This window comes from Gallus gallus, chromosome 3 (assembly GCF_016699485.2).
Source record: "Gallus gallus isolate bGalGal1 chromosome 3, bGalGal1.mat.broiler.GRCg7b, whole genome shotgun sequence".
NCBI classification, from domain to species: Eukaryota; Metazoa; Chordata; class Aves; order Galliformes; family Phasianidae; genus Gallus; species Gallus gallus.
The window spans coordinates 40,533,839-40,548,204 of NC_052534.1; the positions used below are offsets into that span (position 1 = coordinate 40,533,839).

Genomic DNA, 14,366 nt, shown 5'->3' on the forward strand with positions numbered 1-14,366 from the left:
GATACGATAGACCTAGAGTCTCCATTAAAGGAAGGAGCCCTAGGTCTTTTGAATAGCCATTTCCAGAAACACAAAACCTATCAGAATACGTGTTGGGATCAGCAGAGCCTCTCAATTCTATCTAATCTGCTTCTTCCTAATTGTAATCATTTAGGAAATGTGAGTTCAAATGGGTAAGACGTTTAAGGCCAAGTGTGAAGAGGTATATGTACTTGTGTCTCCAGTTTGCTGTGGTGCATTTCAAAGTCTTGTGGACGAAATATGTGTCTTGCTGAGGATCATTAAGAAGCCTTAACTCCTTAGCATTTCAGTCCTCAAAATAAGACTACTTTGGCCCACTGGTTTATCTTCCATGTATATGCAAAGGCTCTCTATACTCTTTAAGAAAATAACAGTGCACTCTGAATCAACATCAAAAGGCCCAAGAAAAGGTCCCCCTGACTCTAGTTTGTGGAATGTTTATTTTTGTTTTAAATAAAAACTCCTAGAAATAAAGGAACAAAGCAGTAAAAGCAATTAGAATACTTCAGTTAGGGACAAAGGATATATATATGATATATATATATGATATATATATATGTATATATATATATATATATATACATATATATATATATATGTAACACGAGGTCTACTCTGAAAGTAATGCCTAGTTTATTATGTTGGCCCACAGTGTCAGAGGTGGGTGTTGATGGTACGACAGCAGGGGTTGAACCTTCCCACCAATATTCTGTTACATTTTGTTGCTGTGTGACAGATGGCTGCTGAGGGGCAGTCTGACTAAACGGTGTCTGACATGGAGATACATATGAAGGAAAGGTGTATAATGAAATTCCTTCAGATGGAAAAAATGGCACCTGTTGACATTCATTGATGCTTGCTGAATATTTATGTAGACCAAACAGTGGATGTGAGCACAGTGAAGTGATGGGTGCCATGTTTCAGCAGGGGCAACAGCAATGTGAAAGACAAGTCATATTCTGAATGGCCATACACAGCTGTCACACTACAAAATGAAGAGTGTTTTGATCAGCTCATTCACAAATTGGCAGACTGCAACAAGGGAACTGTGGACAAAACTGAATATTGTCTTCAATGAATTGGAAATGATGGTGGCAGTGTTGGAATACAGCAAAGTTTGCACCAAGTGGATCCTGTGAATGCTCATATGGGAACAGAAAGCACACCATATGCAAGTTTGTTAGGACTTATTGAACCAATACAAGGCTGAAGGTGACAGTTTCCTGGGTCATATTGTTACAGGTGACAGGATGTGGTGTCACCACAATGAGCTGGAGTAAAAATGGCAATCCATGGAGTGGCAATACATGAATTCCCCATTGAAAAATAGTTCAAGGTGTAGCCCTCAGCTGGTAAAGTGATGTATACTGTCTTTTGGAATAGAAAAGGGGTAATCCTTCTGGATTTCCTGTAACCCGGACAAACTATCAGCTCAGACCTCTACATCCTGACGCTGACTAACTTCTAAAGTTAGGCTGGAGAAGAAGACATCCTTTCTCTTGTAATATGAAACACCAGGCCCTTCATCAGTTTGAAAACCATGGAGCACATTGCCAGTCTTGGCTGGACTATCCTTCCACACCCACTGTATAATCTGGATTTGGTGCCTTCTGACTTCCATTTGTTCAGGCCGATGAAAGATGGATTGCATTGGCAACATTTTCTTAGCAATTATGCCATCAGAGCATCTGTGAAATGGTGAGTCCCCTCTGCTGGTGCAGATTTTTATGAGCGTGGCATACAGGCTCTTGTTCATCGCTGGCAAAATTGCGTGGGTAATGGTGATGATTATGTTGAGTTATAGTGTTTTTAGCTGAGAATTTGCTCTATCAAATAGTGTAATTGTGGTCTTTGTTGTAGTTTCCATGGAAATAAATAGGAGGCAATACTTTCAGAGCAAACTGCATGCATATATATATATGCATATGTGCATGCAGACATACCCACATAAACCACACACATCATCAAATTTGATCTCTCTCCTAACTTTTTTTAACTTAATAAAATTGAATTCTTCTCCTTCAGTCTTTTTGGAAACTCTAACACAGTAATTCCCTAGGCAGCTAGCAGCAGCTAGTATCTTCCTCAGGGCCTTCCCACCTAGCAATTATTTTCCAAGAAGTGTGCTCTCACAGTCAGAAGGGTCTAAAGCTTTTGGATCATGGTTTTCACACTGCAAAGAAAGGAGAATGAGATTTTGGGCTAACTGCTTTGCTCCAGTGTTCTCATCTCCAAAACCAAATCATTGTTTTTTTCTTTCCTGTGGTGTTGTGGATGCAATCCTGAACTTTAGCATTGCATTTAGCACCTCCAATAGGAAGTAGGAACGGTATCACTGTTATCAGGAACCAAGTGGCAACGTCACAGAGACCCCAAACAGCCCTTCAGGGAGCCACAGTAATCTAAATATAGAATAATCAGTGCTTCAGGTGCAATGGCTTGGGAAGAAAAGTATTGCATAATTAGGTGAGCATGAGTGGTGAGGTTCAGTGGTGAGTGGCAGTGAGAGCCTATTGGATTATAGTTCTTTGAGAACAGTCAGAACTGTTTATTTAAATTGTTTATCTTGTGTTGTTGAATTTCAGTGATATTGCCACGGAAGCAGCACTGAATTATAGAGTGTCACGGGTCAACTGAACGTTAGAGAAGAGTTAGCAGGTGTACTGGAGGACATGAAACACTTCTCCAGTAGAATAATGAAAACGAAGCTTGTCCGTCAGGACAGCTGCTCAGAACTGAACTCCACTTTGTGAGGATCAGCCTAGAAGGTGTGCCAAGAACTAGCCAAATATTAATTTTACATGACTCGTTCAACAACAGAGTCTAGAGTCACCAGTGAAGGATCAAGTTCATATTATGTTTGTATTAACACACAATAATAGCATAGGGTGGGATAGAAGCGGCCTCTTTCAGCACCTTATACAAGAGCTGAACAAGACCATGGCACAAAGATATCAGTTCAGAAACCCAGCTCCCTCTTGTTTGGGAAGAACCTAGCATTATTTGGCTTCTGAGCTCAGCATCACAAAATATCCTGAGTGCCTGAAATTCTCCCATTGTCACGGGAGCTGTATGGCCCCAGGGACAATCGCTGGCCTTCAAACCAAGCTTGTTGAACTTGGAGACATCTGCCCTCCACTTGAGTGCCCTGAAGAGGCTGACCTCTGCGTGTCTGGACCTTGCCTAATACACCCCAAGAGCATCGAGGCTCTCACAAAGGATGCTACCCATGAAGGAGTAGGAGGCTGCCTACCTCAGCGAGCGCATAGAGATGGGCAAAAAAAGTGAGCACAGAAGGATGAATACAGAAACAGAATTGAATTACTTTTGTGAAGTTCAGGTTTCAAGTTCTCAAGAATGAGTACGTGCTGAAAAAAAAAAAAAGCCTCCTGGGGCTGTGACTGTACTATTGCCATGAAAGCTCCGGAACAAACAGTTTTGCATAATGAGTGCATTAGGCCTGTGTGGCTAGTGACCTTTCAGAACCTCACAAGCAACCGAGGATTAGCCCTGAGAGAGGCTATTTTGAGTCACAGAGGGTCTTCAACTGCAAGGTATTTCCCATTTTTCTGTTCCTCTTTTTCTCTTGATGCTTTCTGATCCTCAGCTGCCGGGCAGAGAGCTTGACATGACAGTGAGGTCGGCTTCGGCAGGTAAGATCAAAGTCAGAAGGCAAATGCAGCCTCACACTGTGCTCCCTGGCCAGCCCTTTGTCATTAATGGAGGCGCAATCCAATGATTGCTGCAATTCTTGGCACATACGCTGTTGTGGAACTAAAACCCTCCACATCAATTTTTGCAGAAACACAATGGCAATTTCTGCTCCTTGTTCTGGCCTGTCATCTTTTCAGCGATTGCAAGGAACAGAAAAGAAAAGTGTGTATGGGGAGAGCATACCGTATTGTACCGTAGGTGGACGGGGTCATGGCGCGTGTGCACGGCCTGAGTGGCGGTGTGTGTGCATGCCCGGAGCAATGTGCACTTACAATTAGTTGAATTTCACTGTGTTGGAGATGGAAGCTGACAGGCCACCACACAAAACCTCCCCGCAGCCAGACTCACGCTGAGATCCAGAGCGGAAAGGGATTTTAAGTGAAAGGCTTTGAAGGCTTTAAATATGGAGGCAGTGAATTCATGCACTGTTTATCTTTGCGGGCCTGGCTTTGACTCTGTCTTTCATTTTGTTTTAATGAACTAGGTGGTCTCATGTAATTCCTAATTACTGTAGAACACCAGTTCCTTAAGCCCTCCAGTTTACGAGGTATGAATATTCACTGGGCTCACCCAAATTCTAAACAGGTCACACTACTGCAGTATTTAGATAGAAACAGTTTGAAACAGGTATATCACCACAGAACTGACTATTACAGAGGCCTAACAGCTTTTGCATTAGCATGTGCTGGATGTTCCACTGGGGTACTGAATTACATGGACCAGAGGTCTAAGTGACTGTGGAAATTTCTGTTTCTGACTGAAACTAGGTTCTTCTGTTTGCAGCCAGTACTGAAGGTATCTATGAAAAGAGTAAATTCTTCAGAGGAAGGTACATGTATTTTGCAGTTTGCCAACTGATGCTATATAAATCACATTCTTCTTAATATGATTCCATACTGTTCTGTGAATTACAGACTTCATATTCCACAGCACAGCATGGAAATGGGCTCATCCCACAAGTTCTCCACTCCTCCTTGCTCATGGCAGGACAGTCACTGTAGATCATTAGCCACAGTAACAAAATTCAACTTGCACTGATCCTTCTGTCAGAGATGTGAGCAAAATGAGCTTAACTTTGATTAAACAGAGAAAGGATGTGAGGGACTATGAGACTTCAGCCATAGCCCAGGCAGTTTAGTTGTCGCAACACCCTTCTCCAACTTGGTCTGAGTGCTTGTTCTTCATCTTCCTGTCTGGTGACTGACTGAGGGCAAGATGGGATCAGTACCTGTTGGAACATTGCCTGTTCCCACTCCTTTCCCAAAGATTTCAGCTGGCAGGGAGTCAACAGCTCTATTTTAGATTTTGGAGATATGATGAGCATTCACACTCTTCACATACAAAGCTACAAGGTTCACAGACAGCTCTGGTACAAGTCAATGCTCACTCGTATCCAGACTGAAGCTGCTAAAAATTTCCATTCTCTTTCTTTTCTTGACAGTAATATGGAAGATCATCAACAAAAACTGAAATTTCTCCCATGCACACAGATCACTTACTTCTCTTCAACCCTAGAAGGTGCATATGGTGATGAGGACCACTGCCACCCTTCCATAGACTGTCTCTGGCTGTGGTCTGTCTGACAAGTGATGAGGAACCGAAGAAACTCAGAAGTGCACCATGTGGGAGAGCATCCTGTATTTTTCTTCTGGTGTTGCTTTGAATAGCACCCACTCTGCCAAGTAACAGATACTTGATGTAGATGCTGGAAAGTACATTTCCTTATATGTGAAAGAGGAGCATATATGGCAAAGATTTTGTTGTACAAGTCATGACTTGCAAAACCCAGGTTCCTCCTAATCTTTTCAGGCATCTTTTTTTCCTTGTCCCTTTCCCATTCACCTATGTCCCATATCTGGGCTATCACACAATCTGCTTGCACAGTGAACTATCAGGAAGAGTTCATTCAGATGTCAGAAAATCCACTTGCAGCATGGATCCTTCCACCTGGAGGGCGCCTGATGGGACCTCATTCTCTTATATCCTGTTCATCTCTGAAAAAGGAAATGGATACTCAAAGGTGGATTTCCTACTTTGTGAGGCTTCATTTCATGTCTTTGCCTCAGTTCTGATTCCCGCTGCGAACTTTCCCTCTTGTCTGTAGCAACAGGCACACATTTACCTTGCAGAAGACATATGCACCATTTGGGTAGGCTTCAGAGGACCTGTTGGTTCTCCCCATTAATTAGACCATCCTGGCACTGATGACTGGTATCTCTGATCTTCCATGGCAAAGTCATCTGTCTCAGGGGGCATCCAAGGGAAACAGGGTGGCCATGGCTTCAAGTGTGACTGAAAGTCCTCATCATATTATTCTCCTCATAATACATTATCTCATCACAATAGGAAAGGTGTCAGCTGCTCACAGAAACACTGACAAAATTCATGATTAAAACTGTCCTCTTGAAGGCATCACCTTTTATTAACCTCTTGGAATTCATCTGCTATTTCATCCTTTATTATGCTAACTACTTAGACTGAGCTCACTTTGACATGCTCCCCCTCACTTCAGCTTGTTTCATTAAAAGCTGAAATTCTCTGAAAATATTATTAAAGCCATTTTTATATACCTTCATGTGAGCGATGTCCTTCCACTGACATCAGTGGAAGTTGGACTCAGGCTTCCTTGCTCCTTTTTTGCCAGTGGAATTGTACCTCATCCCCCTAGGACTGGGTTTGGAAGCTCAACCGGTCCTTTTGGAGTCCTGTGCTTGCATAGAAACTCATGAGGCTGCCAACAAGCAGCGGCATCAACACCTCAGTGCTCCTAAGAAGTCTTTACCACTTCAGAGGACTCCCCTTTGCCCCCAGATCTTTTGTTGGTTTGAAGAGCAGATGTGGTGAAGGCAACACTCACCTGGAGGAGGGAGCAGCTGGACAAGAGGAGGAGGTGGTTCAGCCCTACTGCTTTTTTCCATTTTTCAGCCTTTTAGCTGAGCTGGACTTAAAAAGTACCAATTATTGCCACTTGTAGCAATGGCCTTGATGATGGGGAGAGCTGTCAGCTGGAAAGTGGACTGACACAACCAGTTCATTTCACATAGGTCAGCAAACAGCCATCAGATTAAAATGATTTTTGTTCGCTATCGACCTGGGCTCGATTGGAATCAGTGACCCGGAGATGAAAGGCTCAGAAAGAAGGGTTTTTATTCTGTATATGGTCACACATCACTTCTGTCTCCACCTCACTCATTTTCTTGTCCAAAACTCTTTTTTTTTTTTTTTTTCATCCACCCCAAAAATTATAAATCCATCCTCCACTCTTTTAATTGCAGTGCACCATATGGGGATCTGCTGAGGTTTTGTTAAGGCTTCAGTAATCTATTAGTCATCCTCTCCTTTGTATTACAAAAGATCTATCCTTCAAGAGGCAAGTATTGATTTCAGCATTTCTGCAGCAGTTTGAGTTTGGAGGGCACTTTGTGAACTAAAGCAGAGACTGGTTTGAAATCAACAGTGATAGCATAATAGCATTAACAATATCAGGAATGATCTTACAGATCAAATACAAGGAAAACTTAAATGAATGGGAAAGGACATACACTGGTAGCCCAAATTTACTTCACCTAAAGTTAATGTTCTCTTGGGTCTAACACTTCTCTATCCTTTTTTAAAACATGGGCAGCCCTTTGATTCTATTTTGCCACCTTCTTCTCTCTTCCCCCCCCCCCCCCCCCCTTCCTTTTGACATGTAAATGAAGCTTCTATCCCCCACCCCCTCCTTTTTTTTTTTTTTTTGTAGGAAAAACAGATATGTTTTGGGAAGTGAGTGTGCTTAAGAAGTATTTTAGTGGTAATATATTGTTCCAGACCCCCTCAGTTTAGAGCGTTGTTTGAGGGAGCTTCCCTCTTATTTATACTTTAGTCCTACTGTAAAAACAGGCAGTTAAACATTTCCCTGTGTTAGGGTCTTTGTTGCTTATAAATTGCGCAAGATGCTCACAAAACTTGATTTTTTTTAGGACAAGGACAGTTTTTCTTTCTATGCCAAAACAAAAATGAAATAAATGGGGCTCAAGTAACGTTTTAGTTTATAAAAGGTAGACCAATAAACATGTGGGATCCTGTAATGGCTCTCCCTACCATGCTCGTGACGTTCTCGTTTTCTAAAGATGTCAAGGAATATCTGCATTAAAGTGCTACATTCTCTGTTCTCCTAAATGAATAGTGCAAATATGGCAGCCCACTACTTAAATCAATGCAATTTTCAGGCATTCAGAACAAGGCATTTTCCTAGGGAATGTATTCCTCTGTAAAATTCATCATCTGTGATAAACTATTCATTATGATTAAACCTGTAATCCGTCTCCTAAAACACTGGTTATTATCATCCTTGCTACAGTTCAGCAGTATCATCATCATCCTCACCATGGTCATTACCATATGAATCGCTAGTAATAACTGATTTTGTTGGGATAATTGCTTCTTTGTCATGTCTGCTGTTGCACTTCCAGCACATTGGTGATGGCTGAAGACCAGGCATCGGCAGTGGGAGGAGCTGAACCTGTGAGCCTCTCAGGATATACTATCTCTTAATTCCTCCAGATACCTCCATTTAACCCACAGAAGCCTGCAGGGTCCAGCCCTTATTTTGAATTTTTTGTCACTGACAAGGTGGAGTTGGCTAGCACTGGCAGCTGAGTCATTGAAGGGAAAGAAAGTTCTTGCTCTTTTTTAAGAGAGAGAGAGCCCTTCTCCTTCAGTTGGTAATACCGAAAGCACGGACCCCAGAAAAGTAATCCTGGAAGGTACCTTTGGAGGTCGTCAAATCCACAGCACTGCCCCAAGAAAGGATCAGCTCTACATATGCAATCTATCTCCTCTCCTGACAGATATTTTCTAATTGCTTTTGCAAGACCTCCAGTGACACAGATCCTGCAATCAGACCCAGCAGCCCATCCAGGTGCTTCACTGTCCCGACGATCAGAATTTTTTCCTAATGTCTGAATGAACTCCTGACTCATGATCTTCACAGTGGATAAGAAAAGCAGACTATTCTCTTCTCTCTGACAGCCTGCTTTTGAAGACTCATGCTGCTGTCCCTCAGACTCCTCTAATAGGATGACTCCAAGTTATGTGGTCATCTCTCATCTTCTTTGGGTTCTGTCCTGCATTTGCATAGCCCATTACTGCTGCAATTCCAAGGGAGTAACCTTATGTCTCTCTTATGAATTTCACCCTGGTTTATCCATCCATTTACCCATTTTCTTTAATCAGTTCACATGCTAGTCTGTCTTTTCTTTTTTAAGTAACTCTTCAATAAAAATTCAGTGCTCTTTTTCTGCAAACTTATAAAAGTACTGCTTACTGAATTAACCAGATTATCGGTGAAAACTACCAAAAAGAGGAGTAGATAAGATCTACCTTCACAATGGATGTGTCCACTCATGTAATATTAGGTGATATACCACAGAGTCATCAAAAACACTTCCTTTTCCAAACCCTTGTCAAGCCCTGTGTTTTCCAGCACGGAAATGAACAAGACATCATGGCAGGGAAGATTTTCATGAGCTTATCCCAAAACTGTGAGCCTCCTATGCAATTGTGAGTTGTATAGGTTGCCTTTCTCAGTGTGCATTTTTAAAATAAACATTTTCTTGTTCTAATCAGTCAGTACTACACTGATATGAAACACAAACGGTTGTTTAGTGTCTGAGGTCTCAACTTTCTGACATCTTTCAGTTCAGGAGTACCTGCGACTCACTCCAATTTTCTGACTGTAGAGCCTTTCTTTTTCTCTCATATCCTGACATTATCTGCTGTAAAGAGAATATATCTTTACATCTATAAAATAAATCCTAATATTAGTTATTTGTGAAAATAAGTAAAATACAAGCCAAATTAATATAGCAGTGGCATCACTCATTGGAAGCATACAGCAATTGCATTCTAGCAGTGTCCTGGCATGGGGCTAGTGCCTGTGGATTTAGCAGCTGTTAGGATTAATCCTGATGTTAGGATTAACATTACTTTGTCCCTGAAAAACTGCTAGTCTAAGTCGAGCTGTCTCTTACTTTGGAGAATTTACTTCCAGCATTAGAAGATTTTGACCTCTGTTTTTCTCTACCTAGAATAAACTCCAGAAACAAGCTTGTTTTCTGATCACAGAATCATGAAGCATCCCAAGTTGGAAGGGATCCATAAGGATCAACTCCAACTCCTGAAATTGATGAATTTCTCAGTATTATTTTTTGCTGAAGGGTCTCTGGCAATGGTCTTCGATTGCTTTTTGCCCATCTCTCATGCACACAAAGTATAAGTTATTGTATGGTATGATGGCTGTGTGATTCTTTACAAGTCGCTCACCCCACTTGTTCAGTGAAGTAGCTGGACCCATGATATCTCCAGACTGGAAGCCACGGTTACAGGGATGCTGAAACTTTGCTAAGAAGTCCTGCAGAAGAAACTACTGTAGATCCATGCAGCATTAATATGACTGCATGGCCTCTAGAACAAAGTTTCCTTGGTTTTGATGGGGATGGAAAGAGTTTGTGCTTGCCTGGAGTGTGGGCAGAGTCAGCTTGTGTCAGCCTACAAGGTTTTTGCAGCCAAACCCTAAGACAGTGATGCAGAGTCTAGGTATTTCTTTAATTTGTTCTGATTCATTTCAAAAACTTTGGCCTCCAGAGCTTTTCTGAAATACTGTCTAACTAATTGTTTTCCAGCCTGCGTTTAAGCACAGCACACCAGCAGCAGTCCAAGGAGCAGGTTTATGGAAGAACGTTCTTCCTTTTAGTGCACTTCTGGCTGAAAGATCCATGTTTAGGATACCTGGTGACCAACAGAAATGCGAACAGCTGTTAAAAGTCTCTGATCAAGAAGGCCTGATAACTCCAACACTGAGAAAATCCCCAGACTCCATATTGCCGATTACTTCTCCAACCAGTAGCTGGTTTGCAAGACCACAAAATCTGGTACCGTTCAACAGAATGCTGATGGCTAAATAGAAATGGTCCACAAATAGGGCTCAGTAGTGCTACAGAAATATGAACAACAACAGGAGAGGCAGCACACAACATGACTAATGATGAAGTAATTAATGCTTAGAGAAGTGTTTATTGCTGGATGTTGTGCAATTCTCTAAAGATGTTATAAATATCAACAAAGTCTCTCTCTCTCTCTCTCTCTCTTTTTTTTTTTTTACTTTGTTTAGTTCCTTTGCTGGCTTATTTTTGGGCACAGCTTCTGTCTACAAGATATTTCTGGGTAGACCAGGGATTGTACGGTATGTGGACCAAAACAAATTGTGTGAATGCTGGTAAATGAAAATTACAGAGTTTTGTTCGGCTCTCTTGACTATCTGTTGTGAAAGGAAGCTCACTGTCTCTGGATGCAGTATTAGGAATAGAACATTATGCAATAATTATAGTAATAGTAAAATTATAGTAGCAATAATACCACTTTTGCTCTTTCCCCATTGATTTGCAAGAATAGTTGGCTCCAGCCCTCTGTGTAATATTACGCTGGGATGCAGTTCCTGGCTATAGGAGGCACTACTGCTGGGCAATGTGGTGACTTTTCTTAAGATCTAAAAGTTTATACTCTGTGGGCAGCAGTTTTATTTAAAATTTGGCATCCCGTGCTTGTACAGCATCTTGGCTTCTATGTCGTCTAATCCTTATTTTGGCACTGTTTCCATGAAGCTCAGACTCAGAGATCTGGCACCAGACCCCACTGTGTTTCTCCTCTCACTTTTCTCCTACTGCTCCCCACCAGCTAGACTGGAACAAGAAATAATGACATCCTACATTCCAAATGACTGACAGGCCTTGGGCTATGTGGAGGTTACTTCTCACTGAAGGAAATATTTGACTTGCAAGCAGGTACTGAAATCCTGTTTAGAAAAATCATGACTTTATGTCAGTGAAAATAAGATTATTATTATTTTTTTTTTACTTCTTATTTGAGAGTAAAGGATAAAAATGCAGCTAGCAGCACTTTCTTTAGTGAGGTATAGGAACCTCTTCTACCTGGTAAGTGGCACAAAATATCTGGATGTTGCTGTCCATTTAAAAAGCAGCTAACAACATGTGGGTTCCCATGTTCAAGCAAGCAGATTTACTTGAGGATGAGAAGAAGGAAAGGTGGTAGCCTAAATCAGCCTTGGGCTCTGCCTTCCCCCTATCTTTTTGCATTCAGGGGGTTTCTAATGCCCATCAGTCCAAGCAGAGCAGTGCTTCTTGTCAGCTGCCTGGCCATTGCACACACGTGGCGTGGCTGCAGCATTCCAAGACAGACCTGCTGATGACCACACACCTACCATGTGCCACATGAATTTACATTTCTACCTAGGATTTTCTGAACTGATTTTGATGTCTTCTTTGAATGCTTTTGCCTCTCACGACCTGGCCATGAGAACACAGTGGTGCAGCCTGCAGCTTCATACTGCATCTAAAGTTCTTGACGTGTTGGTACATATCTCCTGTTGTCTTGGAAAGAGGACAGCTTTGCACAGACTGCCAAATTGTTTTTTGTCCCTTCTTAGACTTGCTTTAAGGAGTCTCTCACAGTGTTGATATGCTAAAAATACAGTATATTTTTATATTTTCTCTACATAGAAGTGATATTTTGCTCTAACTGCACACTTATCGTAAGAACAAACAACGAAGCATCAGCAAAATACTGAAAGCAGCAGTTGGAAATAAGAAATCATGAAGAAAAAGATAAAGTAGGGAACAAAGGATATAATAAGTGATAAAATGCAGAAAACTGGTAAGGGAAGTCTAAAGTTGGGAAAATCCCTATCTGGAGTTGCTGAAGACAATGAAAATGAATTCTTCAACTACAGTAAGAACAAAAGAGATCCTAATGATGGGACATAAATATTATCAGCTGGAGATTACTACAAAGAATTCCCACGATATGGGAAAATATATATCCCGTAGCTATTTTTGTTCCTTTCTTGATGTATTTCTATTTTATTATGCTCATGGAAGCTCCTTTCAGATAATAGGTCACTGGAAGGAAAGCAAAGCAACATCTTCTAATGATAATCATTTATAAACCATTAGGGCTTAGTATACCTAGAAGTTCAGAAACCATCGGATAAGGAAATTTTCCGATTGTTGCTCCTTACTTTGAATTAATCACAGAATAGTGAGGATATTCCAACACTAAAAGGAGTACAAATAGCACACTGATATTTGAAGAGCTCATGTAAGATGACCTGAGTTACGGTGGCTGAATTAGCCTACCATTTATGTGTGTATGTGTGTGTGTGTGAGTGCGTGTGTGGAGGCAATAATACTGCTATTGGTATAGTTTTTAATCAGAAAAGAATTAAAGGTGGAAATGTCTTTGAATTCATAACATCAAGGAAAGAGGATCTTGTCAACTACTTGTCAACTCCTTCTTCAGTGAGATTCTAGGTCCAACTTTAAAATGTGTCTGTAGAGATACAATATATTTCCGATGCCTTCATGCTAGGGAAACTGCTCCATGGAATAAATGGAAAATTAAGACTAAAGTTCTTGAAAATATGAGTGGATCATATAGTAAATAGAGAAATAGCTAGATACTGGCCTGTGTTGAAGAAAAGTTGTCTCAGCTTAATTATCTTTCAAAGAGATTGTTCCTAGCGAGCTTGACAGCAGCCTGATGCAAGCATCATCCACCTCATCTTGGTGTAAAAAAACCTGTCCTGCTAAATATCTGCGTACATACAAAGGTTAGTAGAGTGACTGAGGGCAGAGCAGTCATATGCAGCAATATGATCGTGGGTCAGATAAGCAGAGTGCAAACCTGTGCATGCTTAGGAGCAAAAAAAGTGTGCTACTCCTTGAGAAAGTGAGGGGGCCTGGAACATAGCCAATCTGGAGAAGATTGGAACTTACAGTGAACAAGGTGCCAGAGCTTGGCTACAGCAGCCAAGTCCAACCAGTGGCTCACAGGCCACACACTGCCTGGCACAGCCTGCAGTGCGACTGCCCTCTGCCCTGTATGCAACTGTCACTCGAATGACCAAACATTGGTGTGCTATTAACCCCATCTGGGTTGAAACCAGAGCCTGCAGTGTAGTGCAGCTCCAGCTCAAGTTATGGCAAAAAATTTTAAGCATTTTGGTACATTGTCTAAACACTGGTCTGTGAACAGAAAAAAACCATGTAGTCATGCTTTCCATTGTGGTATAAGAATTTGAGAAGAGGTTTCAAGATTGCAAAAGGAAATTATCTTTTTATTTTTGTATATTTGCAACTTCATTTTCAGTCGACTTAAATACATGAGCTGCAAATTTTGATATGGAATGTACAGCGTTGTAATCAGACATTCAACTCAAAAATCTGGTCATGTCTCTCTACTGCAGTCACACCTTGTTCATGTCATTGCATTTTGAAAGCATGTATGTTTGTGAACAAATGTTTTCAAGGATGAAGCACAGGAAAAAATAAAATTTCATAAAAAATCTCTGGCAAATACCTTGAGAACTCACTGATAACTGCAGCCACTGCTGCCGAATCAGGCTGATGCATTAGTTTCACAAAAATAGGGTCGCATACCCCACTAGTTTTACACTTTCGTTATTCTCTTTTTTTATATTTTAACAAAAAATACTAAAAATTAAAATGTTTTGTTACTTATATTAACTATATATTTTATGAGTGCCTCCTATTTTGTTATGTTGGCCCATGACG

General features: G+C 41.1%; 1 long non-coding RNA gene across 1 annotated transcript; it reads left to right on the forward strand.

Moving 5' to 3' along the window:
* The first annotated feature begins 3,282 nt into the window (after positions 1-3,282).
* On the forward strand, positions 3,283-10,793 carry LOC121110374. Its single transcript, XR_005858273.1, has 2 exons — positions 3,283-3,575; positions 10,401-10,793. It is a non-coding gene; the product is annotated as an uncharacterized LOC121110374 (long non-coding RNA).
* The last annotated feature ends 3,573 nt before the right edge of the window (positions 10,794-14,366 follow it).